The sequence below is a fragment of the Narcine bancroftii genome, chromosome 9, assembly GCF_036971445.1.
Source record: "Narcine bancroftii isolate sNarBan1 chromosome 9, sNarBan1.hap1, whole genome shotgun sequence".
NCBI lineage: Eukaryota > Metazoa > Chordata > Chondrichthyes > Torpediniformes > Narcinidae > Narcine > Narcine bancroftii.
The window spans coordinates 110400335-110425889 of NC_091477.1; the positions used below are offsets into that span (position 1 = coordinate 110400335).

The following is a 25555-nucleotide window of genomic DNA, read 5'->3' on the forward strand; positions in this document are numbered from 1 at the left end:
TCTGGTGTATTTTTGTTGAATGACAACATTGTCTGACTGGCTTAATGCAACCTAGATTGTATACCTAAAATGGATGAGATTGGGGGGGGGGGGGGGAGAAAAAGTCACTGTATATGTGTGAAAAAGAAAAAGTGTATATCATGGCTAATGTGATTTATGGTGTGAAAAATAAAAAATTTAAAAAAAACAAAAAAACAATCCTAGTCATACTATCTTTCCATATATTTCTCCAATCTTCTGATCAATCATTATCCCGAAATCTTTTTCCCACTTTAATCTAGATTTATGAAAAATTAAATTTACCGTAAATATTCGTGTATAATGCAAAAAAATTCCCCCCCTTTTTCCCCTCAAAAATAAGGGGGGGGGGGGTCACATTATACATGAGAGTAAAATTTAAAAAAAATATTTCTGCGGGAGCCCGGGCAGGCGGAGGGACGGCAGCGTGGCTCGGGAAGCCGGGCGGGCGGAAGGATGCCACCACGGCTCAGGAAGCCGGGCGGGCAGAGGGACGCCAGCGCGACTCAAGGCAGGTGAGGGGGGGGTCGTATTATACATGGGGGTAAAATTTATCCCCTTTTTCCCTCAAAAATGTGGGGGGAGGGGTCACATTATACACAGAACACATTGTACACGAGTATTTACGGCAAGCATTTTGTTCAGTAATAACAAATACATTTCAGATACAAATTTTTTCTTCCCACCTCACATAAGCAAAATTCTTTTAAGCATTTATGATTCAGAAGTTTTATAAAAGATAGAATTCGGTGGACACTGTGGTTGAAGTAAAAACACACAATGCCGGAGAGACTCAGTAGGTCGAACAGTGTCCTTTATGTAGCAAAGGCAGAGATACAGAACTGACGTTTCGGGGCTGAGTTCTTCATCAAAGTATGAAAAAATGCCGGTGAGCGTCAGAATAAAAGAGGGTAGCAGGGCAGAAGGTAGGTGGAGGGGACAGCAGCACTGAGGGTGAGGGAGTGGAAAGGCAGGGCTTTTGTGTAGGTGTAAAAACTGGAAAGGCAGGAAATGGGGGAGGGGAAAAATAGGCAAGGTTTAATGGAAAGCAGTGAAGTCATGTCATGTGGATGGAGGGTGCCCAGACTGAAAATAAAGTGTTGTTCATCCAATCTGCAGGTGGTCAGGGTGGGACAATATATAAGGTCATGGACAGACATATGAGCGCAAGAGCGTGACCCAGAATTGAAGTGGTTAGCCACTGGGAGATCGCTGTGCTTGCGGAAAGAGAGGAGGCACTGAGCAAAGCGATCTCCTAGTCTGCGACTGGTCTCTCCAAAATAGACAATGCCACAAAGGGTGCACTGGACGCAGCAAATAGACCTCTCAATATACAAGTGAAGTGTTGCTTGACATGGAAGACCTGTTCGTGGTCCTAGACCGTGGTGAGGGACAGGGGAAGGTGCCAGAGATTAGATGGGTGGGGAGGGATGAGTGCACGAAGGAATCATGTAGGGAGCAGTCCCAGTGGAAGGCCAAGAGAAGAGTGGGAAAGATGTATCTAGTGGTGGGATCCTGTAGTAAGTGCCAGAAATTCCTGTAAATGATGTATGGATGCAGAGGCTGGTGAGGTGGTAGGTGAGGATGAGGTGGATTCTATATTGGTTGCATCTGGGGGCAGATGAACAGGAAATAGAGATGTAGGTGAGGGCTGAGTCGATAGTGGTGGAAGGGAAGCTATGTTTGTGAAAGAAGGCAGACATTTCAGAAGTTCTGGACTGGAAGACCTCATCTTGGGAACAGAGACGAAGATAACTGAGAGAAGGGGACAGTGTGTGAGGAAGTGTAGTCCAGGTAGTTGGAGGGTTAAAGTAAGTCAGTGGAAAGTATGTCTCCAGAGATGAGTTTTATAATGTGCAATGGTTATAATTCAATTGTATACAAGAATCAAGTCATGTAACAGCAAAGACTTAAAAAAATACACCATTCATTCCTTATCTGCTTTGTCCATTAATCTCAATTCACTCTCTATATTGCCAGAGTTCCACATTAGTTCTGTTTATCATCTTCTTAAATTAGATCTTGTAGAATTCTTATACACCATATTCACTGGAGCCCCATTAGTTGCCACTTCAAAAAAACCCAAGATTGGTCAAATATTAGTTCCTCTTCCTGCTCAATCCTATTAATATTTTCTAAGTGCCTCATACCACTTCCCTAATAATAGCTTCCAGTACTTCCCCTAGGAGTGATAGCAGGCTAATTGGTTTGTAGTTGCACGTTTACACTTTCTTGTCTTTCTATAAGCATGGGACGACATTTGCTACCTTCTAATCAGTTGGAACCATTCAAAAATCAATGAATTTCAGATCCAATCCAATGAAACTCATGGGATTTTTAGCTTTTCAGTTTCATTAATTTTTCCCATGCCTTTTTTTAAATAAAAGACTCACCAGATCTAATTTTGTTCAGCTCTTTATTTGACACTAGACCTATTTTCCATCATTTTAGGGAGAATGTCTGTGAAGTCAGACACAAGATTTATTTAAATAAAGTACAACTGCAGTTTTTCCCCAAAATGCAACTTCCTTGCTTCCCCTACTTTATTATTAGTTTTCCCATATATTATTTTCTCCTGCACATCTCCAAGAGAACAATGACATTTGCCAATATTTTCCCTTTAAATATTCCTAGAAGCTCATGTTTCACCCTCATAAGATCATTTTTTTTTGTATTCTTCTCTCTCTTTGCTTAAATTCTTGGTCCTCTGAAGTACTCCCACTCTTCAGGTATAATCGCATCTCATCCATTTTTCCTCTTGGTTTTAATTGCCAAGAAGGGATAAACAATGCTTTAATTCTTTGAACAAAGCCATTGCCCATTTGCTGACATTCCTTATAATGAATATTTCCAACTTGAGCTTCATACATATTTTAGTTTTTGAAATTACTTTCATTTTTAAATAAATTTATATAAAAATGGTGGCACTGCTGGAGCTACCATAACGGCAATGCTACTGCAGACCCACGGAGAGCGGGATGCAGAGATACAGCACCCCACAGGGTGCAGCCGCCCAGTTCGACTGTCGTCAGCTCTGTACAGGCTTTGAATGGCCCGCTAAAGGAGTCGACAGGAGTTTTATTTAAAATCCCACAACTATGGGGTCTGACCCTAAGATAATTGGCAGGAGCCACAAGGGACTCCAGGGAACGGAGGACTGGCGCAGGGAACCAGAAAACGGGGAGACCAACCCTCGTCTGAGGAGGAGAAGCAGAGGAGACAACCCATGGGATGGTAACCACAGCAGCGGACCAGTGCGGGATGGCGACGTTTGCAGTTGAAGGACCCAAAGAGGGCTTGGGTTGTCGATGATTTGCACTGGACTGTGTGGCTGCGAATCCATGAACACTCTTTCTTTGCTTCTCTTTATTTGACTTTAAGAGGCACTTTACATGACAATAAATTGAACTTTGAATCTTGAAATTTAATTATACAATAGAAAATACCCAAGTAAATTAGTGACTTTTCTTAAAAAAATCATTTTCCAATCTATGTGGATATTTACATGATGTACACTGAACATGTGTTTTGCATAATACTGCAAAATTAAATCCAAGAGGAATCTCAAAACGATTCTAATGAAAGGTTATTGAGTTGAAATATGAACTGTTTCTCTGCACAGCTGCTGCCTGATCTACTGAGCATTTCCAACGCATTTTTCTTCAGAAATTAGTTGTGCTATTTCCACAAGTCTATTTATAAAATTTCTGTGCTTGAAAGCATCACAAATATCCATTAGCTTTCCCTATACTAAAACATTCAATGCTCTTCTGCAATAGAAAACCAATGTCACTGAGACTATTATAAATGTAATATTTGTGTTTGAAAGCATTTTCACAATCCAATTCACTCTTTTAAAAAACTAAATGCACCCCAATCTATAACCTCTCTAAAACTGCCAAAGTCATCCATATTTTATGTTACCTGGCCAAAGGGAAAAAAAATTACATTGCAGCTTGTTCAAGAAATGCCCGAAACATAAACATGCCATAGCTGTACCCCCTCAGATGTAGTGTTCTTATCAATGTCAGATTAGACTGACTCCATAGTACAGCAGACTAACCCATTCACTATAAATGAAATAACAGTTCAACAAAATACATATGCAAAAATGCAATGCTATTCTCAACACACCACTTCCTGCATTACATAATGGTATTTTTTTTTTGCTGCTAGCTGACATTCTAGGAAAGAAAACTATGCATAGGGAGCAAAACATCAAAACATGTCACAATCGTGATATTAATTTAATCTTTCATTGAGTGCGTAGAACAGTGCTATGACTTTGTGCTACTTGTTGCTCACAGCTGCAAACTTAGGACATAATTACAAGCATAAAAGGTTTAGTGAATAGTAGTACCAGGAGGTCAGAGTCTATCCTCTATACCAGATTGAAAGGTCAGATATTGCAAGTAGCTACTACAGAGCACGAAAGGAATGTGGCCCAAGATATGTTACACAATCTCCTCACAAGCCTATTTGCACTGAAAGATAAATAAAACAAATTTAAATGAGCAAGATAAAGACAATTACCATTGGTTAGTTTGATTTTTAAATAAAGTCTGGGGATACAAAATGGAAATATTTAGATTATAATGATCAAAATTATAAATTTAAATTTTTAGGCATACAGCCACTTTGGCCCACAAGTCCGTGCTGACCAATTTACACCCAATTAACCTACACCCCCCCCCCCCGGTACAATGCGAATGGTGGGAGGAAACTAGTGCCCTGGGAACAACCCACACAGACACGGGGGGAATGAACGTACTCCTTACAGACAGTGCGGGAGTTTCTAACCCACGTCCTGATTGCTCGTACTGTAAAGGCATTGTGCTAACTGCTACACCAAACAATAACCTTTCAGGCATGAAGACTGATTATTGAGATAAATACAAAGAATTACAGATACTATACAGAATATCAGCTGACTACTTTCGGATACATGTTAAATTTCAAAGGATCATAGACAAAATAGAAGTGCCAGAAACTGGACAAGGTGTACCTGAAGACAATATGCCAACCAGTACACAATGTTTACACACATTAAATATCAAAAGCAGTACAAAATTATTAAAGGACCTTCACAGGGTACTATTGACTGGGCACAATTCTAATTGGCATTCAGGATAAAGAAGGAATTGGTCTTGAGAGGAAGTGAATCTTTGAAACTTTCTAGTCAATAGGGATGTGGGAACTCAAGGTTAGTACAAGGTCAAGCATAACTGCATTAAATGGCACAACAGACATAAAAGGACCTAATGCTTTATTCCTACTTATATTTTTTATGCAAAGAGAACTGGGAGAGAAGTTGAAATGAATCTTCCAACAATAAAGAAAAGCAATCAATCCCTAAACAAATCAGATCCAAACTTTTCAGTCTTGATATGAATGATTGAGGACAAGCAAGTAGCCAAGTTGAGGAGCTAGTTTCACAAACATTACCATTCTCAATGACTATAGTAGTGGTAAGCATCAAGTAATGTTCACATACACATGAGTGCCAAGCTATGGCTAAAAGAGCATAGCGCAATTACTTGCCTTTGACAGTGTCATTGTCAATCAGGTCCTGGAGATCACAAAAAAAAACCAAATTTAAATGCATTAAATGCAGTAGCTGCAAAGAAAAAGAGGCCAATATTCAGAATCAGAATTTGTCATGATCATGTCAATAAATTCTTTGTTTTGTGGCAGCACCAACAATGCAAATATTTACATAAACTACAAAATGAATTTTAAAAATAGTGCAAGAAAAAGTCAAAGTGAGGCAGTGTCTATGGTTCATTGTTCATTCAGAAATCTGATGGCAGAGGGGAAGAAGCTGTCCTTGTGCCATTGAGAGCTCATCTTCAGGCTCCTGTACCTTTTTCCTGATGGCAGCAGAGTGGGTGGTAGAAGTCCTCGAGAATAGAGGCTGGTTTCTTAAGACACAGCCTCTTACAGATGTCCTCAATGGAGTGAAGACTGGTACCCATGATGTCCAGGCCTAGTTAACAAACTTCTGGAGTTTTTTTTTCCTGTCTTGAGTGTTGGCACCTCTGTACCACAGTAATGCAATCAGCCAGAAAACTCTTCAGGGTACACCTGTAGAGGTTTTTGAGTCTATGGTGTCATACCCAAACTCCTCAGAGTATAGCCGCTGGTGAACATTCTTATTCCCTAAAGAGTGATCCAATTCCAAAATTTCTTACTGCCTTGAAATAGAGGCTCATTAGATTATGAATCACCTGACTTTTCACAAATTTCAAACATTTTTCAAATAATGTTTCATGGTGGGCATTAATGATTGAATACTCAATCAATTTAATTACTGGTAGCGTTAGGATGAACATTAAATGAAATTAAAGAATTAGAGCAAACTTACATTGAGCCATTACGACATGAGTAACTAGGCAAATGAATATTTCTGACAAGGAAAAAAATTGCCTTCTGGAGTGGAACCCTAACATAACTGGGATTGTAATAGAAAGCAGTACGATTAAATATTCTCCATTTGCAATTCCAACAAAGCTCAAGTCAAAGATGACTACTTGAGCAGCACTCCATTTGCCTCACTCCTTCATTACTGATGTAAGGCAGCATCTGCATTTTAGCAAATTGCAAGATTTCACCAACTACTTCATGATTCACCTTATTGAAAGTAGATCGTCAATTCATGCCAGTGAGTCAACTTCCAACCTGACAGCAACTTGTAGCTTTTGTAAAAGAAATGCAGAAACTCAGTAATTTCAATCATCATTTCTTTAAGCTAATTATTAATGGCTAACACTTCCCATTTTCAATAACAGCCAAATCCCATGAATAAACAATAGAGTATTTTGCATATTAATTCAGTTTTTCCTTGTTATTTCTTGACACATGTTATTGTGGTAAATGCTCTTTATATGTATGTAATAGCCAAATTTTGTAGACAAAATTTAGGAGGTAAAGTATTACATACTTTTGACAGTAAGTGCTTGTATCATTCAAGGCGTCAGGAGCTCGGAGAGTGACCAGGACTGGATGGTAAGTCGGTGTTCAGGACGAAGGGAGCTCAGATGGTGGGCAGCTGGGGCCGAGGTGAGAGTCCACAGTTGGGGCATCAGGAGCTCCGGTGGGTGGGCAGCCTGGGCCAAAAATAGTGTGGGGGGTTGAGTCAACCTTTGCATGGAATCGACTATTGCACTCATGTGCATGGCACAAATAGCAGACGTGGCCATGAATGCAGGAAATATACTATAGGCAGCAGAGTGATGTTAAAGTCATAACTGGCATTTCATTTTCAACTGAGCAAGTATTACTGGCATCCATGGGATCTCTGGAAAACAATGCACCAAAAAAAAACCTTTGGAATCTGCACTCGTGACATACTCATGACTCAATAGGAGCACAGGCTGCTGTCAGTAACAAATCCATTACAGAAAAAGAATGTTTGAAAGACAATAGTTTATGGCCTTTAACACAATCAATCTTTAACACAAATCATGTTTTATGTGGTTTCAATTCCATTACAGAACTTAAATCTCCCTGGTATGGTCCCTATTAAATTATACCATGGAGACCATATTAGGAAACAAGCCATGTTGTTAATTACTTTGAAACAAGTAACAAAATATCCTAGATGGTTTATCTTCTGGAAATAAGATAATCAATGCCCATTTTTATTTAAAAAGTGAGCATGGAAATGTTAAAATAAACTTATGGAGGAATAAGCCAACTTACTTTCATAATGGCTTAACATCTCAAAATGAAACTTAAACTTACAACAAATATTTGTGTTAAAATATAACTACACCAATTGATCAAGGAAGGAGAAATCTTCAATATTTAACCATTGTCTTATGACAATACTTATTAAAGACCAAGTTGCCATTCAAGTTTATTACCATTGCACATACAGTAGGTTTCCGATTATCCCAAAACAATCTCAGTTATCCTTTTTTTCTGTCGGCAACATGACATCTCAAAAAAAATTTCATTCGACATGCTCACGTGGAACTCTGATGTGCTGTTATTGCCAGTTTGTTAACAGAGTTCAGAACCAGCGGGAAGACTGGATGCTGGCTCAGAGAAGCAGGTTGGAGCCATCAGTGAGTGACTGGAGGAAGTCGGCGGATCAGGCAGCGCATGGGGAGATTGTCCTCATTTCAGTTAACTCCCTGCCCTCTTTCTTTCTATTTCTTCTTTACCCTCCACTGTACCTGGTTCTCTGCTGTCCTGGTGTCATCAAGGAGAGCTGCCTTTAGGGCAAGAGTGGTGACCTCATGCTCCTGGGCAGGAGCAGGTGCATGGACGACGATGGGAAGGTGTCGGGGATTGGCAACGGCAGCAGGAGTGTGGACCTCAGATTCCCAGGTAGGAGCAGGGACGATGGTGGAGAGGTGTCGGGGATTGGTGACAGCAGCAGGAGTGGGGATGGTGGTGGGGAGGTGTCAGAATTCAGCGACAACCAATGCAAGTATTCTGCTGATACTGAGCTTCTTAAAAAAATTAACCGAAAAACATCTGGTCTCAAGCATTTCAGATAATCGGAAACGTACTGTGCTAGATCAAGTAATGTCCCACAATTTTCATCCAGCATTCTGCATCCATATTGTGGAACTTGCAATAAATTCAAGTCATTAATTTAATGGGATGAAGACAAAACATTTTAGTTCTTCAAATGTTAAGCTATTTTGCAAGATCCGTTTTCCTTCCACAAAACCTATATGAGGAAGAATGGAGGGTGAAAAGGAAATCACATTTACACTAAGTGAGGGAAAAAAAATCAAATATGGCTATGGATTTTTTAAAAAAATCATTGCAGATCTGAAAGCACCAGTTTTTTTTAATGTAAATTTCACAGCCAGAAGTTTTTGAACCACATTAGGAAACCTATCTGATACCAAGATGGAATGTCAATTTACCAAAGAAATGTGTGAAAAGAAATTTGAAGCAGAAACTGACATTACAAGTTCTATTGAAATGAATAATTACATTTAAAAAATCATCAGTATTTATTCCAGTTAAATTAAGGTAAAAGAAAAATTATTTGCATACCAAGTAATGCTGGGGTCACTCAGGTATCCAGCAGTTCTTTTTATAACATTCCTACCATGTAAGTCACTATCGTAATATTACTTGGGAAATATCACTACTTTTAATAGCACTACCAACAATACAACAGGTGTTCTGCTTGTGTGCATCTGACGTTAAATAAAAAGGTAATCCAAGAGAACTGCCACATTTAATCAACCCATACAAGCAAAAAAAATTGCTTGGGTCTTATAGTTCTACAATATAAACATGTCTGACAGAAATGTTTTCTCCACCCTCTGAATAATTTGTGATATTGTAATCACATTCTGAATTCCCTTTATTGAGTGCCATTTTAATGCAATAAACAGACAAAGTGAAAGCCTATAGGAGTTTTGTTTTAAATAAAGCCCAGCTGTTAAAAATCCATGACCTCAACTTTAAGGACATTATATTCAAGCCTTAATGGCCTACAACTATTGCACCTATGCTACAAGCCAAACATGTGCAATCCAGAAGGTTACTTACAGATTAAAAAGATTAAGGTTTTCAGAAACTCATTATGGTTAACCTTGGCAAGCCTTCAAAAAAGTTAATGATTTAGATTTAAAAAAACTTGTATTCTTAATGCAGCATTTTTAAAAATTTGTTCATGAACTCTGCTGAGTTTATTCCCCAAATTGGGTAAAAAAGGTTCAATTTATGCACTCCTTTGCTATTCACCAATTGTACGAAAAAAGCAAAAACCTGCACTGAAGACTCATTATTTTATTGCATTTAGTGGGGCTGCAGAAAGTTCAAATGTCTCACAGCTCTGTTAACCTGGTTTCAAATCTGAACTATCTGTATGCCATCTTCATATTCTCCCCACCTTCACGTGGGCTTCTCCTGTTTGTGCTGGTTTCCTCCAACATTCCGAAGATGAGCTGATTGTGTGATTAACCTACTATGATGAAGTGTAGGCAGGTGGCAACAAAATCAGGAGGTGTTGAGGAGCAATGTACCAAAAGGTGTTGCAGGGAAATAACTAGGTAAATGTGATTCATGTTTATAGTTCTGAGAGCTTGCAGAGATTTGACCAGCCCAATAATCTCTTATGCCAACAGGAAATATGGAGTGACAAGGATATGAAATGTACAGTTCTTACTCAATGCAGTAGCCATATATGAAATTTGCAGGCTATCTCCATTACAATTTTCCACAATGGCCATGGTTTTCACAAGAGACAAAATGGTCACATATTTCTATGGAGTATATTGAAACCTTTGTAAAAGTTTTTAAGCCAGTGGAAAAGTTGTATCCCAGGCAACCAGGATTATTCTACCCTAACCAGCAGCTAAAAAAAATAAAGTTGACATGTCATTGATGTTTGCCTTCACGACAAATATTAAATGAGAAAGCTCAGCTCCAAAATGCAAATTTAATAAGTCATTCTTCAGTTCTGTCGTTATTCTGAATGCTTGGTGACTTCAAGTTCAATTTGTACTTTTTAGTTGTTTCCAGCTTTACTTTCAATTAAGCTACAGCATTAGTTACATGACCAGTCCCTTTCAATTTATGACGTTATACAACCTTCTCCACCAACATACTTTTTCAAAAAAAAACTGCATCATGTTACTAACTTTCAGTGCATCACACACTAGCCTGCTCCCAAGACCCCAGTATGTTTGTACTGGCATACAACCAGCACTCAACGCTGAGCCAAGGAAGGCTGGGAATCAAGTTGAAACAAGGACAGCAGCAACTGACTCCAAAATCTCTGTGAAATCAGGAGATCCTGTGTTAGTAGGATTTCAGACCGATAACTAGTGCAAAAATCTTGAAAATGTGGTTTGAATCAATGAGACGCAATTTGTTTCTGCACAAGTACTCAGATACTAGAAATTTCCACACGTACAATTAGTGAAACACTGCATTCAGTGCTCTACCGGATTTGAATCTTGGGTTGATGAAGAGAAAATAAAAACAAGAGACAAGTGCAGAGAAGCCTCAGAGCTGGCTTCTGACAGGAAACCACTTCAGCAGGTGGAGAACAACCCAAAACAGCAGAGGCCACAGTTTTCAATGAAGGTCTATTTCTCCACAATTCCCGAAGACAGCAAAAGCAATTATTAACCATCTGCATGCTTCCAAGTTAATCGGAGGAAAGTGATTTTGAAATGGTTTTGGTAAAAAATACAAAATTCTGGAGAAGCTCAGAAGATCAGTGTCCTTTATGTCTTTCTATGGCTTGGCTTCGCGGACGAAGATTTATGGAGGGGGTAAAAGTCCACGTCAGCTGCAGGCTCGTTTGTGGCTAACAAGTCCGATGCGGGACAGGCAGACACGGTTGCAGCGGCTGCAGGGGAAAATTGGTTGGTTGGGGTTGGGTGTTGGGTTTTTCCTCCTTTGCCTTTTGTCAGTGAGGTGAGCTCTGCGGTCTTCTTCAAAGGAGGTTGCTGCCCGCCAAACTGTGAGGCGCCAAGATGCACGGTTTGAGGCGAGATGAGCCCACTGGCGGTGGTCAATGGGGCAGGCACCAAGAGATTTCTTTAGGCAGTCCTTGTACCTTTTCTTTGGTGCACCTCTGTCACGGTGGCCAGTGGAGAGCTCGCCATAGAACACGATCTTGGGAAGGCGATGGTCCTCCATTCTGGAGACGTGACCCATCCAGCGCAGCTGGATCTTCAGCAGCGTGGACTCGATGCTGTCGACCTCTGCCATCTCGAGTACTTCGACGTTAGGGATGAAAGCGCTCCAATGTAGCAAAGGCAAAAAGATATAACCAATGATTTGGGCCTAAGCCCTTCGTCAAAGTATGAGAAAATGTCAGCAAGTGTCCAAACAGAAGATTGGTGGGAGGGGAGGGAGGAGGTGTGGCAAGACAGGAGTTGATCGGTGGAGAATGGAGGGAGGGAAACAGCAGCAATGAGGAAGGAGGGATTTTAGGGCTGTGTAGGTGAAAGAACTGGAAGAACAGGAAAATGGGGGAGGGGAAGAAAAGGCAATAAAGAAAATAAGTTGCTGTTCCTCCAATCTGTGGGTGGTCAGGGTGGGACAATACAAAGCCATGGACAGCCGCGAGTGCAGGAGTGTGACCTGGAATTGAAATGGTAGGTCACTGGGAGGTTGCTGTGGTGGCGAACGAAAAGGAAGAGTTGAGTAAAGTGATCTCCCAGTCTGCGACCGGACTCTCCAGTACATAAAATTCCATAAAGGGTGGACCGGATGCAATATACAAGTCCTCTGGATGTACCAGCGAAGTGCTGCTTCATGTGAAAGGTCTGTTTGGGGTCCTAGACCATGGTTATGGAGGAGGTGTGGGCGTAATTGTTGCACCTCCTGCAGGTACAGGGAAAGGTGCCAGAGATGCGGTGGGTGGGGAGGGATGAGTGCACAAGGGAACAGCAGAGTAAATAGGATGATGTGTTGGACGCAGAGGCTGTTGAGGTGGTAAGTGAGGATGAGGTAGATTCTATGATTGTTTCATTTGGGGACAGAGGGGGCCAGGGCAGATGAGCGGGAAATGGAGAAGATGTGGGTGAGGGCCGAGTTGATAGTGGTGGAAGGAAAGCCACATTTGTGGAAGAAGGCAGACATTTCAGAAGCTCTGGAGTGGAGACCTTATCTTGGGAACATATACTGTAGAGAAATTGAGAGAAGGCGATGGAATACTTGCAGGGGACAGGATGTGAGGAAGTGTAGTCCTGGTAGTTGTGGGAGTTGCAGGATTTGTAGCATGTCAGTGGAAACTTGACTCCCGAGATGGAGACAGAGAGATCCAGGAAGGGGAAAGCATAATCGAAGATGGACCAGGTGAGTTTGAGATCAGGGTGGAAGTTGGACACCAAGTGCATGAAGATGGCAAGTTCATTGTGGGTGCATGAGGCAACCCCGATGTTGTCATCTATATACTGGAGGAAGAGTTGAGTGGGGGTCTTGCCTGTGTAGGCTTGCAGCATGGATTGCTCTACAAATCCTACAAACAAGCAGGCGTAGCTGGGACCCATACTGGTATCCATGGCTACTCCTTTGATTTGGAAGAAGTGGGATGAGTTGAAGGAAAAGTTATTTAGAGCAAGGACAAGTTCTGACAGGCATAGAAGGTGGTTGTAGAGGGCGACTGGTCAGGTCTTTGGTCCAGGAAGAAACGAAATACTTTCAGACCTGTGTGGGGGGGGATAGCACTATAAAGGGATTGGACATCGATCATGAAGATAAGGGGAATCTGAAGTCATTGAGGTGTTGCGGATGTAGGTGAGGAGGGATTGGACTGGGAGAAAGGATGGAGTCAAGGTAGGATTAAACTAGTTCAGTGGGGCAGAAAAAGGCAGAAACAATGGGTCTACTCAGATGGTGTGCTTGTATATGTTGGGTAGGGGGTAGAAACAGGCAGTGGGGGAGAATGAGGTTGGTAGCCATGGAGGGGAGGTGACCAGAGGTGATGAGGTTGGAGATGGTTTTGGAGACAGTGGCTTGATTTGGGTGGTGGTGGGGTCTTGTGGGAGAGGTCAATAGTTTTGTGGTGGTGGGGTGGGTTTGGACTAACAGAATAAAGCAAAGGATCTTTCCTTCTGGAGCTCGAAAGATTACTTCTGTCCTTCAGACCACAAAGAAAAAAATTTAGATTTATCCAAAGAACCTCCCATCTTCACAACAGCTGCAATGCTCTTTACTTGCAGGAAAAAAAAATGGTGGCTAATTTTTTTTTGCTTGGTCCTGATAGTTACTTTGTTCTGGCCTGGTTAAAACTCTTTTAAAATGATATTGGCATAATAGAACATTGATTTGCATAATTTTGAGACTGTCTGCTTTGCTGATATCAAAAATGGCTTGGTTCTGAGCAGGTAAATATCTCTTTGTTTTTACACAAGTTTTCATTCAGAAGTTTGGATTATAATCAACCTATACCGAGTGACAGCAAGCAACCACATAAAAGTACGAATGCCAGACCATTAGAAATTTCAAGATAATGTGACAGTGAACTACAAAACCCATTGGGCAATACACTCAGGCAGAGGAGTAACCATCACCTTTGTTAATTACTATCACAACAGTCTTCTAAAGAGGACATTGAAATAATGTGTGCAATTTTAGTCAACATACTATAGGAAGGATTTGATTAAGAGATGGTGCAGAAAAAAAAAATCACTGCCAAGCTTGAGTCTGTTTACCGTGGGACAATTTACCTTGGATAAAGAAGACCATCATTTTTTTTTAAACAAGGGTAGTGGAGCCTAAAACTAGAACAGATACATAGGTTTTAAAGTGAAATGGAGAAAATACGAAGAGGAGCCAAGGGGCAATTTTTCTACCACCAGAGTGGTATGTGGAATGAACTGCTAGATGATGTAGACGAGATGGCAGTTACAATGTTTAAAAGACATTCGGACAGGTTCATGGATAGTGAAGGTTTGGAGGAATATGTACCAAAATGAAGCAAATGGGACTAGCTCATGGACAAATTGGACCAAAGAGTCTGTTGCTTGGCACACAACTCTCGGGCTCAAACTGTCATTCAAATACAATCCAACTTTCACAATGAATTGATCAGATTGCATAATTTAGAGAGACGTGACTGTAAATATTGTAAAGATATGGATCTGGCACCAAATGCAGGTCTTTATCTCTCAAATTTAGCTGCATAGAAATTTGTCTCCACCTTACACTTGCTACATGGTACACACAAATTATGACACGCTAATTTCTTTCTTGACTCATGAGGATCAAGATAAGACTTCAAGACACTAAATGATTGAAAACACCAGCGATACTTGAAAAGCTTAATATGGCAGGACATGGCAGATGCTTGATAGAACCACATCTCTTTTCTACTCTATTGCCCCACACAATCTTAACCAATAAATCCACAAATGACCTAATCTCAGTCCTACTAAACAGGTCACACTGAAAAACATTTTTCAATTTTACTCAATGATGGACTAATCTCCAATGTGCTTTGAAGTAAACCACTGAGGTAAAGCTCATCTATATGGGAATCTGCTGAACTTGCATCTCCTTTACAAAACCAAGGTTTTGCCAATCTCAGCCATCATTGCATTACATGATCTACAAGTCACACTTTAAATCCACAAAACAAACATCCTCTATAAATCCAATCTTGCTGCATAACACCACCTTTTGAATAAAGCCAGAGAAAGACCCAGGAAAAAATTGTGCCATCTCTCAATAATGAAATCTACCAGCAAATTTAGCCTTGAGGTAATATGTTTAGGAATGGAAAGACCGTAAACCAGGCACAAAAGTTAACTGAACAGCAGCAAAGTTTGCCCTCCTGGACAACAGACCTTCTTCAACGTGCACCTTGAAGCACCAGGAGGAGGATACCAAAACTGCCTCAAAAATCTTTGAAATTCACTGCTGGTCATAAATGAATGTCAGTTTCCTCTACCAAGTAAACATCTCCCAACAACAGGAGTCTAATTACATTCAGTTTCAATGGACAAGCCACATCACTTAGGACTCTGATATGGGTTTCGAGACAATTGTTGGCCACTTCAGAGGACGGACAAGTCAGCCAGAATGAACAAGGTCAATAGATGTCCTCCCTCAAAGTAAGAGTATGATAAGAAGCAAGAAATGCTCCTCACTTAAGCACTCCGCTCAAGTTGAGGATAATTTGCATTCACTTCTCTTTGGAAGACTAGCCAACTAACCCAAGGGTGGGATTTTTTGGCAACACAATAGCTTTATAGTCTTTTGTGATGTTCTGGTGGTATTCCAGGCTCTCCTCTTATTTTAACATACAATCCCATAAGACTCTTATACCCTCCCCCACCATTGGAGCTTGTTCACTCTCATTTCCTGATCTTCATGCCTCTCTGTCATCACCTCCCATCTTCACGTGTCTCCACAACCCTACCTCTGCCTACTGCTCCTTCCTTTCCTATCCACTTTCATTCTCTCTGGTTTTGGGATGTCACAGGATAGCATAAAGTCAATAATAAATACAAGCCTTTAATTTCCATTATTCCAGTCTCTATGGATCACTTCTTCCTATCCCTAGCCGCAACCTTCATCCATACTGACCAAAAACATTCTGTGCACCTCTCCACCTTATCACTACCACAATTTATCCTGACCTCTACACTTCTCCCTACTCAACTGTTCATATTACCTTAGCCAGTCTATGTGGCTCTTGCTTCCCTCTCCTCACACCAGTGCATCAATGAATACCTCCCTGTTTCCAGGTGTTTCACTCAATGAAAATATTTGAAGCATTATCTGTCTTTATATTTCTCAATAGTGAGATTTTCAATCAAGTGCAGATGTAAATAAATTAATATTTTTCAGAGCACTCATGAAATATAAGATTTAAAATGCTTATGTCATGCTTCATATAAAGCACAGGGTGCAAAGGAGAAATATCTAATGGTATACATATGGAAATACTGTCATCCAGGTAAATGAGAGACATTTATACAACTTTACCCAATGACTATGGATTCCTGAATGTCTTTAAACACCAATGAAGTATCTTTCAAGTATAATTTAATTGTTAAAAATACAACAGCCTACTCATGGCAATACTCGAACAGACTCAAACAGCAAAATGATAACAGCCAGATTTGATACACCAATTCTGGTTGAGAGTTATTGGGTAGAACATGACCTAATAATTTTTTTATATATAAAATAGACAGTTGTGGCAGTACGCCATTAGGCAAGTGAACCTGCCCCGCTTGTCACACATGGCGCCATCAGGGGTTTCCTCCCGACCTCGGCACTGGGCTCTGAAGCCCGCGCTTGGCGACCCACATGACACCCGGGTGACGTCGGGGTCCCCCAGCACAGTTCTCAGCCAGGTCTGGGCTGGGAGTATAAGACCAGCCAGGCAGCCTGCAATAAATCAGTTTTGCTCACTGAACTCAACCCTGGTTGAGCGATCCTTCAGTTAGCAGTGTGGCTGCCGCTACACAGTAATTCAGTGAAAGGCAATGATCTTCACTTTTTGTTCCCCAAAAGGAACCATACATTTTCCTCCTGCTAACACCCTCACTTCCCACTCTTTAACCAACCTGCTTTCCCCCCCCACCTCACACCCACAGTCATCTCTGCCCCTGTACCCTTCATTTAAGAGTTCCCACCCCACCCCAACACCTGCACATGTGCCCAGCCACTTTAGTCTCCAGTTTCTAATTTCAGCCCACCTTCTTCAAGGCACCCCATCTGACATCTGATCCAGTTTTCCCACCACATCTTGTCTGAACATCTGGACCCCATTCCTGCCCATACTCTAGCTTCACACAATGAAAGAAACCACTTGCTCAGGAGGCTTGCAAAGAAGAACATTGATGCAAGTTCTCATTTAAAGCAATGCACCTTCAAAAGAGCAACACTATTTTGAAACAACAATCCTGCAAAGTGGTGGCTGATCTTTTGATAAGGCTCTTAATTTTCCCAATCTTTTTCCTCATAATAACCATAATGCAATTAAATATTTTTCCTGATACAACACTATTTAAATTCAGTTATTTTAATAGAAAATTCTACACAACTTTCAGTATATTTGTTCATGTTCTGTTCTCACTATGGTTCAAATCTAGCAGAAATCCATTAACTTTTAGACATGTTTCTTTGAAAAAAAACATTTGAAAACAATGGTGACATTAAGTGGAATAGGTTACCTTCTGGAAACCCCTCACCTGAAGGCTAGCCAAACAATTACTTTCCAATCAGGTCAGGAAGGCCAGGCAGGCTTTGTGAAGATGTTAATAAAAGGACATTCCACAAGCATTTTGCCTCACAAAGACACAGGAGAAACTAGATTTAAAAGACTCAATGGCGTTCCTCCTCACCGGTTTCAGACCCTTGGGCAGCATAGGATCATTCAGTTTCTTCTTAGACACATTCCTTATCCAGTTCAAAGGCTCCAGATGTCAGTTCTCCCATCGCATGCAACCAAGCACCTGCTTTTAAAAAAAAGACCTTCCTGCAGAGACTTGCTTGCTGTCAAGATTTTGGTGTTGCAAAAATGTTTGAAATCCAACTGCAAAACAAGTCCCATCGTTATCGGCCTGTTCTCGGTTACAAAGAGAGGCAAAGGATAATAATTCACAAAATAAAAAGCAGATGTAATATGACAGTCGGTAATGTACTGGGAAGGTTTGACCAAAACTTTTTTTTTGTACGCCTTGGTCTGAAAGGTTGATCATTTTCTTTATAGAACCTTGGAACCAAAGGATATTACAGTACAGAAACAGATCCCTTCAGCCCTTCTAGTCTGTGCCAAACTATTTCTCTGCCATCCCACTGGCCTGCACCCAGTCCATAGCCCTCTGTACCTTCCCCATCTATGAAGCTGCCCAAATTCTTCTTAAATGTTAAAACTTAAGACAGTATTCACTACTTCAGCTGGCAGCTCGTTCCACACTCCACCACTGCCTGTGTGAAGAAGTTTCCCCTAGACTCTGGTTTGTATTTCATTTACCCTCAGTGGTAAAAGCCTATCTACATTTACTCTATCTCCCTTATAATTTTTAAACACCTCTATCAAATATCCCCTCATTCTTCTTCCAGGGAATAAAGTCCTAACCTACAACCATAGAATACGACAGCAAAGAAAAAGGCCACTTAAAGTCTGTACCAAACAATTTTTTGTGTCTAGTCCCACTGACCTGCCCCCAGTCCATAGCCCTCCATTTCTCTCCTATCCATGTACCTATCCAAATTCTTTTTAAATGTTAAAATTGAGCCCGCATTTAACACGGAGTTAGAATTTAACATGGCGCTTGGTCACATTTCTGAATGGTGAGAATTGCACCATAGCTACTTTCAGTTCTGGTAATGATTTTGCTGGTGATCTCGGACTCAAAAACCAGAATGAACTCTCTTCAATTGAGAAGCCATCAAACAATCCCTCTGGTTTGCCCTGGTTTACTCACATTACACAATAATATTCTTTTACAATACAAGATTCTAATGTAAAAGCATCAAACTATTCCAGGGTCCTAATCAGTAAAACACAACGTGGGCAGACCTCCCAAAATGATGCAGTCAAATTCACACTATCTGCTACATTAACTATATTACTCCACTTAGATGTCAACAGTGAGTTTTATAAAGTGCTCAAAAAGGTAGTTTTTTTAAAAAAGCAAAAATCACTAAAAATATGGACGCTCCTATTGTTAGGTCTGCTTTGTTCATGAATGAGTGAGACAAACACCAGACTGAGTCGAAATCAGGGTTCTTTGTTCTTTATTACCGGATTGTAACACTTGCAACTAACCATGTTAGTCGGAGAATGCATTCTGCCGTTATCAGCAAAATGGTGATTTTTTATACCCTTGGATACGTGCTTAGAACATCATCATATCATTACTTGTCCAATGACTAAAACTGTTGCTATCCTTTCCCTGCTAGCTTCCTGCCTCTCAATCCATCAATGTCTCTCTTATCTTGTAAGTACAAGGATGCATTCACATCTTGTTACAGCCCTGTACAGGGTAACTCCTTACACATTCCCATCTCATGATGTTTTACCTTACACTATCCACATTTAATAGACCAACAATATTTGCTGTATCAGGAGTTCAGTTGTGTGCATGTTTCACTTACAACTGAAGAAGCACCATGGGTGGTATAACTAGTGTAGCAGTTAGCGCAACGCGATTACAGCACCAGTGACATGGGCTCAAATCCGACACTGTTTGCAAGTTTACATTCTCTCCACGTTTGCGAGGATTTTCTCCCTTCATTCAAGACATACAGGACTTGCAAGTTGAAATATTTGGGCAGTGCGAGCTCGTGGGCTGGAAGGGTCTGTACAATGCTGTATGTCTAAATTTAATTTATGTAACAGGGTTTTACCAGCTAAAACCACACCCTGCAGGTGCCAGTTTCCAGTTAGCACAGTATTACAACCATTGCCCCACAGGAGCTTCGACCCCCATACCATAACAGCTTTCATACTCACCCTCAGATGATACTCTTCCACCCAGCTGCCATTCAGAGAAATTTACCTTTCCTCTTCTTTTACCACCCTATATGATGCACATTTTAAAATAGCAATTAACTGATTTGGAAGCCCATTTTCAGATCTTTAGCAAATATTTATATATATTTTAATTTTCCACCAAATAATGAATGCAAAATTGTTCAAAAAGATCTAAATCAGAAAGAGAATGATTGAATCTTATGAAAAAGCATCTGGAAACAAATTCATCTCTATTCACTTACAAAAACGTCTAATTGATCCTTGATCCCGACTATGCTCATTTATTGTGAACAAAGGGAAAATGGTCTTGTGTAACACAGCTGGAAACATTTTCCTACAGAAGTATGGTCAAAGACTGGGTTTACAGATTTGAAAAAGGGACCTCTCACTCAATTTCACTGACAGCTGAGTCCAACACGCATCATAGCCCAGAATTGTCAGATTTAGGATGTTTCATTTTTACTTCACAACTTCCCAAATTTTTGCAGACTTAAAACTATTAAGATAGAATTGCAGCTCAAATTAGTTTGTGATATACAGTTTTAGGGCAAAACCACAGGCCCTGCATCATGGTGGACACAAAAAGGCACCACAATTAAACACTTTGCACACTAATCACTGAAATGATAGCTCCCAAATAACATCATCTAGGTTGTTTTTAAAAAAAAAACTTTAAAGCATTATGTGGTGAGGCATTTCCATTTGCTGAGAAGTAGGCTATAAAGAGACAGTCAAGAAAATTAACGATAGGAGGTATACACAAGTAGGAAAAGATAGCTACTGCAAAATATACACCATATAAACAGAAAATATGCCCTCATCTTCAATCCCCTCCTTCAAATTAAAAACAAAAGAATTTATATAATTTCAGGAATGCAGGCTTGACCATCAAATAGCACACTTTAAGTAACCCAGATAAGGTGCACAATAAAAAGGTTGAATGGAAAATATCTCAATGAACAAAGCTTCTCATAAAACATTGAGTTAACAAAGCAGTGCATTCTGGATGGGTCACGTCTCCAGAATGGAGGACCATCGCCTTCCCAAGATCGTGTTATATGGCGAGCTCTCCACTGGCCACCGTGACAGAGGTGCACCAAAGAAAAGGTACAAGGACTGCCTAAAGAAATCTCTTGGTGCCTGCCACATTGACCACCGCCAGTGGGCTGATAACGCCTCAAACCGTGCATCTTGGCGCCTCACAGTTTGGCGGGCAGCAACCTCCTTTGAAGAAGACCGCAGAGCCCACCTCACTGACAAAAGGCAAAGGAGGAAAAACCCAACACCCAACCCCAACCAACCAATTTTCCCCTGCAACCGCTGCAATCGTGTCTGCCTGTCCCGCATCGGACTTGTCAGCCACAAACGAGCCTGCAACTGACGTGGACTTTTTACCCCCTCCATAAATCTTCGTCCGCGAAGCCAAGCCAAAGAGAGAGAGAGAAGAAGATTCTAAACTATCATGAAGAGATAACTGAAGATGTGAGGGATGAATGTCAGAACCTATCTGCAAGAACAAATACACCCATGTATATACACATGCCATTAGTAACTAGTATCAAAACTGCAGTGTTCACGGACATTATAATCTGCAATTTCTTCTAACATTGTGCTGTGAACCAAAACCATACTCTAAAAGTGTCACAGAGCAGCAATGTAATGGATGGAGGATAGGACATGGGGAACACTGAGGAAAGATGCTCCTTTGACTTGTGGTGCAGAACAGAATACAAAATAGGCAGTTTTTCAGCATCATTCTTAGAATGAATTAAACAGAGAATTTTCTTTCAACTCCTCCAGCAATGATTTCCATTCCCATCAACTTTCGTGAATTAAGCTCTCTTCAAAGCTGAAGCCATGCTTTACTATAACATACAATTTCAGATCATGTTTATTGCCATAATGTAGTATGACACAAAATTGCCTTTATTCTGCCATAAGGCAGACAAAAGCAGTTTTTACCCCACAGGCGAGCAGTGATGCTACTTTGTCCTGGTGAAATCACCAGGAATTCAGGACCTCCTGCACTTTTCACATCATGGTCCAAATTCCCAGGAATTTGTCCTCCTCGGCAATTGGGGAGGTCCCGTCCCGTCCCCACCTGCTCTGGGAAATCCAGCTGCATGAGGGATTATGGTTAATGAGGAAGGCCATTCATCACATACGGTGTTGCCATCGCAATGTGCAAAGGGGCCTGCTGTTATCTTTTAATTTTAAAATCGCTTACATGACACAGCACACAAGCACTGATGTCACGAGGCTTTTCACACCGCAAGGAGAGGGTGGTCTGGGAAAATTTCCTGCGGCCACAGACCTGTTTAACATTCCTGGGCCAACCTTTTCACACTGCAGGTTCATGGGAGGGTTCCCAGGAAAATTTCCCCAAGAATTTTCATTTTACACTAAAAATTCACCATTAGCATTTTCATTGCCTCGCACCCATTACAGTCAGAGAAAGAGAAGCAAAAGAGAGTCACCCAAGAGTCACTGAACGTTCGTGGATTAGCCTCCAGCGCTTCCACAACCTCTGCAACCGCAAAAGACTCCGGTTCAGTTCAAACCATTGGCAACCCGAGCCTAGATTAAAAGCTTCAACGTGACGAGGAAGATTCCAGGACCCATCAAGGGTCCTCCTTGCCCTCAGCATCCTCTCCAGTTCCGATAACTGGTCAGGGAAACATGACCCACTCTTCATTGAGGGTCAAGAACTTCAAATTCCTGGGTGTCAACATCTCCAAGGATCTGTCGTGGAGCCTCCATGTTGATGCAATCACTGAGAAGGCTTGCCAGCAGCTATACTTTGAGGTGTCTGAGGACATTCGGTTATGTCACCGAAAACAACTGCAGGTGTAACATTGACAACATTCTGGTTGGTTGTATCACTGCCTGGTATGGAAGTGCCTACACTCTGGACAAGATTAAACTCCAGAGGGCTGTTAACTCAGCCTGCGACATCACAGGCACCAGACTTCATTCCACCAAGGACATCTACATGAGGCGGTGTCTTAAAAAAGCAGCCTCTATCCTCAAAGAACCCCCAACTACATAGGCCACGTTGTCTTTACTCTGCTACCATCAAGAAAAAGGTACAGCAGCCTAAAGACGAGCACCCAACTACACAAGGACACTTTCATCCCTGCTACCATCAGATTTCTGAATGATCAATGAACCAAAGACACTGCCTTTTTGTGCACTATTTTTTTTTTATTTATAGTAATGTTGTAAGATGGTTATAATATGAATGTTTGCACCGTGATGCTGCCACAGAACACTGAATTTCATGACTTATTCATGTCAATAAATTCTGATTCTTTTTCTCATGAGCCAGTCTCCAGCAGTCCAGAGGGAGGTGCGAGTCCTCTGACTGCATGTCTCCAGCAGCCCGTGTGGGTTCCTCATCCACAAGTTACTAACAGCTCGCCACCTACATGCTCTTCAGCAGCAGAGCCTCTCGCTGGCCTGCCATCATGGTCACCATCCTTGAGGCAGTCTCCACTGCTTCTTCTCAAGAAGGGGAAGGGGGGTGTTCTCCCTAGTACTGGTGCCATGCCCCAGTCTGCTGCACCCCCAGAGTCTGCGAGCACTGCCATCTTGAGCCAAACCCTGTGGTCATAGGATTTTAAATAAAACACCGTCGGCTCCTTTATTTGACATTTAATGCCCGTACAGTGCCAGCGACAGTAGGACTAGGCGGTAGGACCCAGTAGTGGAGCACAGTGTCTCTACACCCCGATCCACACCTGTGGCAGCGTTCCATTACAATAGCTGTTTTTTTTTATTATTGAATGGTAGCAGCCATTCAAAATATATTCAGTATCAGAATCATGGCTTTTTTCTTTAATTTTAAAAAATAAAATGGTTCCAGAGTTCATATTTTGCAAGAAATCCTTGCAACTTAAATGTTAAATGTGGGGGTTGTGGAAGGAAGGAGATGAAAAGAACTTGAATTCTGCAGAAAACTGTAGAAAATGGATAATTGTAAATTGTAGTCAATGCTGATACTGTTAATATTGACACTGATAATGTTGATAACTGTTTGAGCTGGAGTTCAAAAAAACTCCTTGTAACAATTACTTCACTAAATAGCCATAAGCTTTACTAATAATGTTACTGAAAACAGAACTTAATCTGGTTATAAAGTAAATCCACAATAAGAACTGTGGTGCCTAACTACTGTTCCTAAAGTTTACAGATGATTTTACTGCACAACATGATTGTATACATTTATGCTTCCTTTGTCACCACCCACCACCCCCATCCCTACCCCCCCAAACCCATTCCATGCCCCAACAGAAAACTGATGCAAAAGGAACTATCTGTAAAATTGATAATTATGGGATACCACAAAATCAAAACTGTCTTTTACTAGCTACTGCCAGTTTATGAATGCATTACAATCTCTGCAACATGACCAGAGAAAATCCATTCTGTCCCCTTGACAAGCTGGAGCAAATTAATGCACAGCATTACCTATCCACAGACTGCAGCCCAATAATAGACTTTGCCTCTTCAGTTTGTGAGAAATCAACTCATTATATTTCCACGCCAAGTATTCACATTAAATTTGCTTTGCAAATAAACCAATGAATTGGACATTTCAACTTTGAGGTACTTGGTTCTCTCTTTTAGCCCTCCCCATCTGCACATTCTAATCCCCATTGCTAACACCCTAGCAGAAGAGATGCCATTCTGCTGGTACCCAGTAAACATTCATTGTGCAAAGTTAATTATTCACTTCCACCCCCCCCCCCCCCCAAACTACTGTAGAACTTAATTTACATCACATTTTCCTTAAAACATGAGCATTATACAAAACTTCTCCACAAATAGCATAACATGTAAGAGACCTGCACCTCACAAAAAACTAATTAGGAAATGTTCCCGTTGATAAGATTTCATCTACAACAACTTCAACTCTGACCCCAATTCCTGTTTTCAATGATACATTCTTAAAGCTCTCCCCCTCCCTCAGGCAGTGCATCAGAGAAACATATGGATCCAGGAAATTATTCTTAATTCACATTTGTTGAACTAACAGAAGACTTATTTTGCTGGAGAACTGTTGCTTCAGTTGTCAAAAGGGTTAAGTGACGTGTTATTGTGGTGAAGTAACAGTCTGCCAAACCATGAAGGCAGCTCAGTGGCTCCACAGATTTCTCCAAAATATTCAATAAATGTTGCAGCCATTTCACTATTTTTATAAGCATGATACAAGGAAAGCTACAAGGTTCTACTGTGCTCTTGCCAAGTCACAGGAAGTGACGAGTGGATCCACTGGGTCTTGCTTTCTAATCGTCAAAACCTTTTGAAGCTCCGCATATTAACTCAGTAGTACAGATTATGTATCTAAACTGATATGCTAAGTACACCAGGCTCTCATGATATTGTTCCCCTTTCAACCTGGAGATTCCACAAGAGCAAATTTCTCTGAATTGACAGATTGAAAACCAATTCTTGCTGAGCACTAAATTGGGAACCTCATCGGGAAAATGCAGAGATCTCAAATTACAAAACACTTTATAAAATCAAGGATACAAATTCTTGAGATTCACGTAAATTCCTGCTCAATTCAGAAGATTTGAACACTTTTTAGGTCCAAGGAGAATT

At 40.9% G+C, this 25555-nt stretch overlaps 1 protein-coding gene across 8 annotated transcripts in view; it reads right to left on the reverse strand.

The window, feature by feature from the left end:
* irs1 (insulin receptor substrate 1) overlaps nt 1-25555 on the reverse strand; it is a 111453-nt gene that overhangs the window by 19698 nt on the left and 66200 nt on the right. For 2 of the 8 annotated variants that reach the window (XR_011344302.1, XR_011344292.1), the window contains 2 exons: nt 19928-19994; nt 17811-18001 (listed from right to left, as the gene is read on the reverse strand). The exons of 4 other annotated variants lie outside the window; for them this stretch is intronic. The gene's annotated coding sequence lies outside the window, so the exon portion shown is untranslated. The remainder of the gene's footprint in view (nt 1-17810; nt 18002-19927; nt 19995-25555) is intronic. 2 more of the 8 variants (XR_011344305.1, XR_011344293.1) reach the window with 1 other exon arrangement.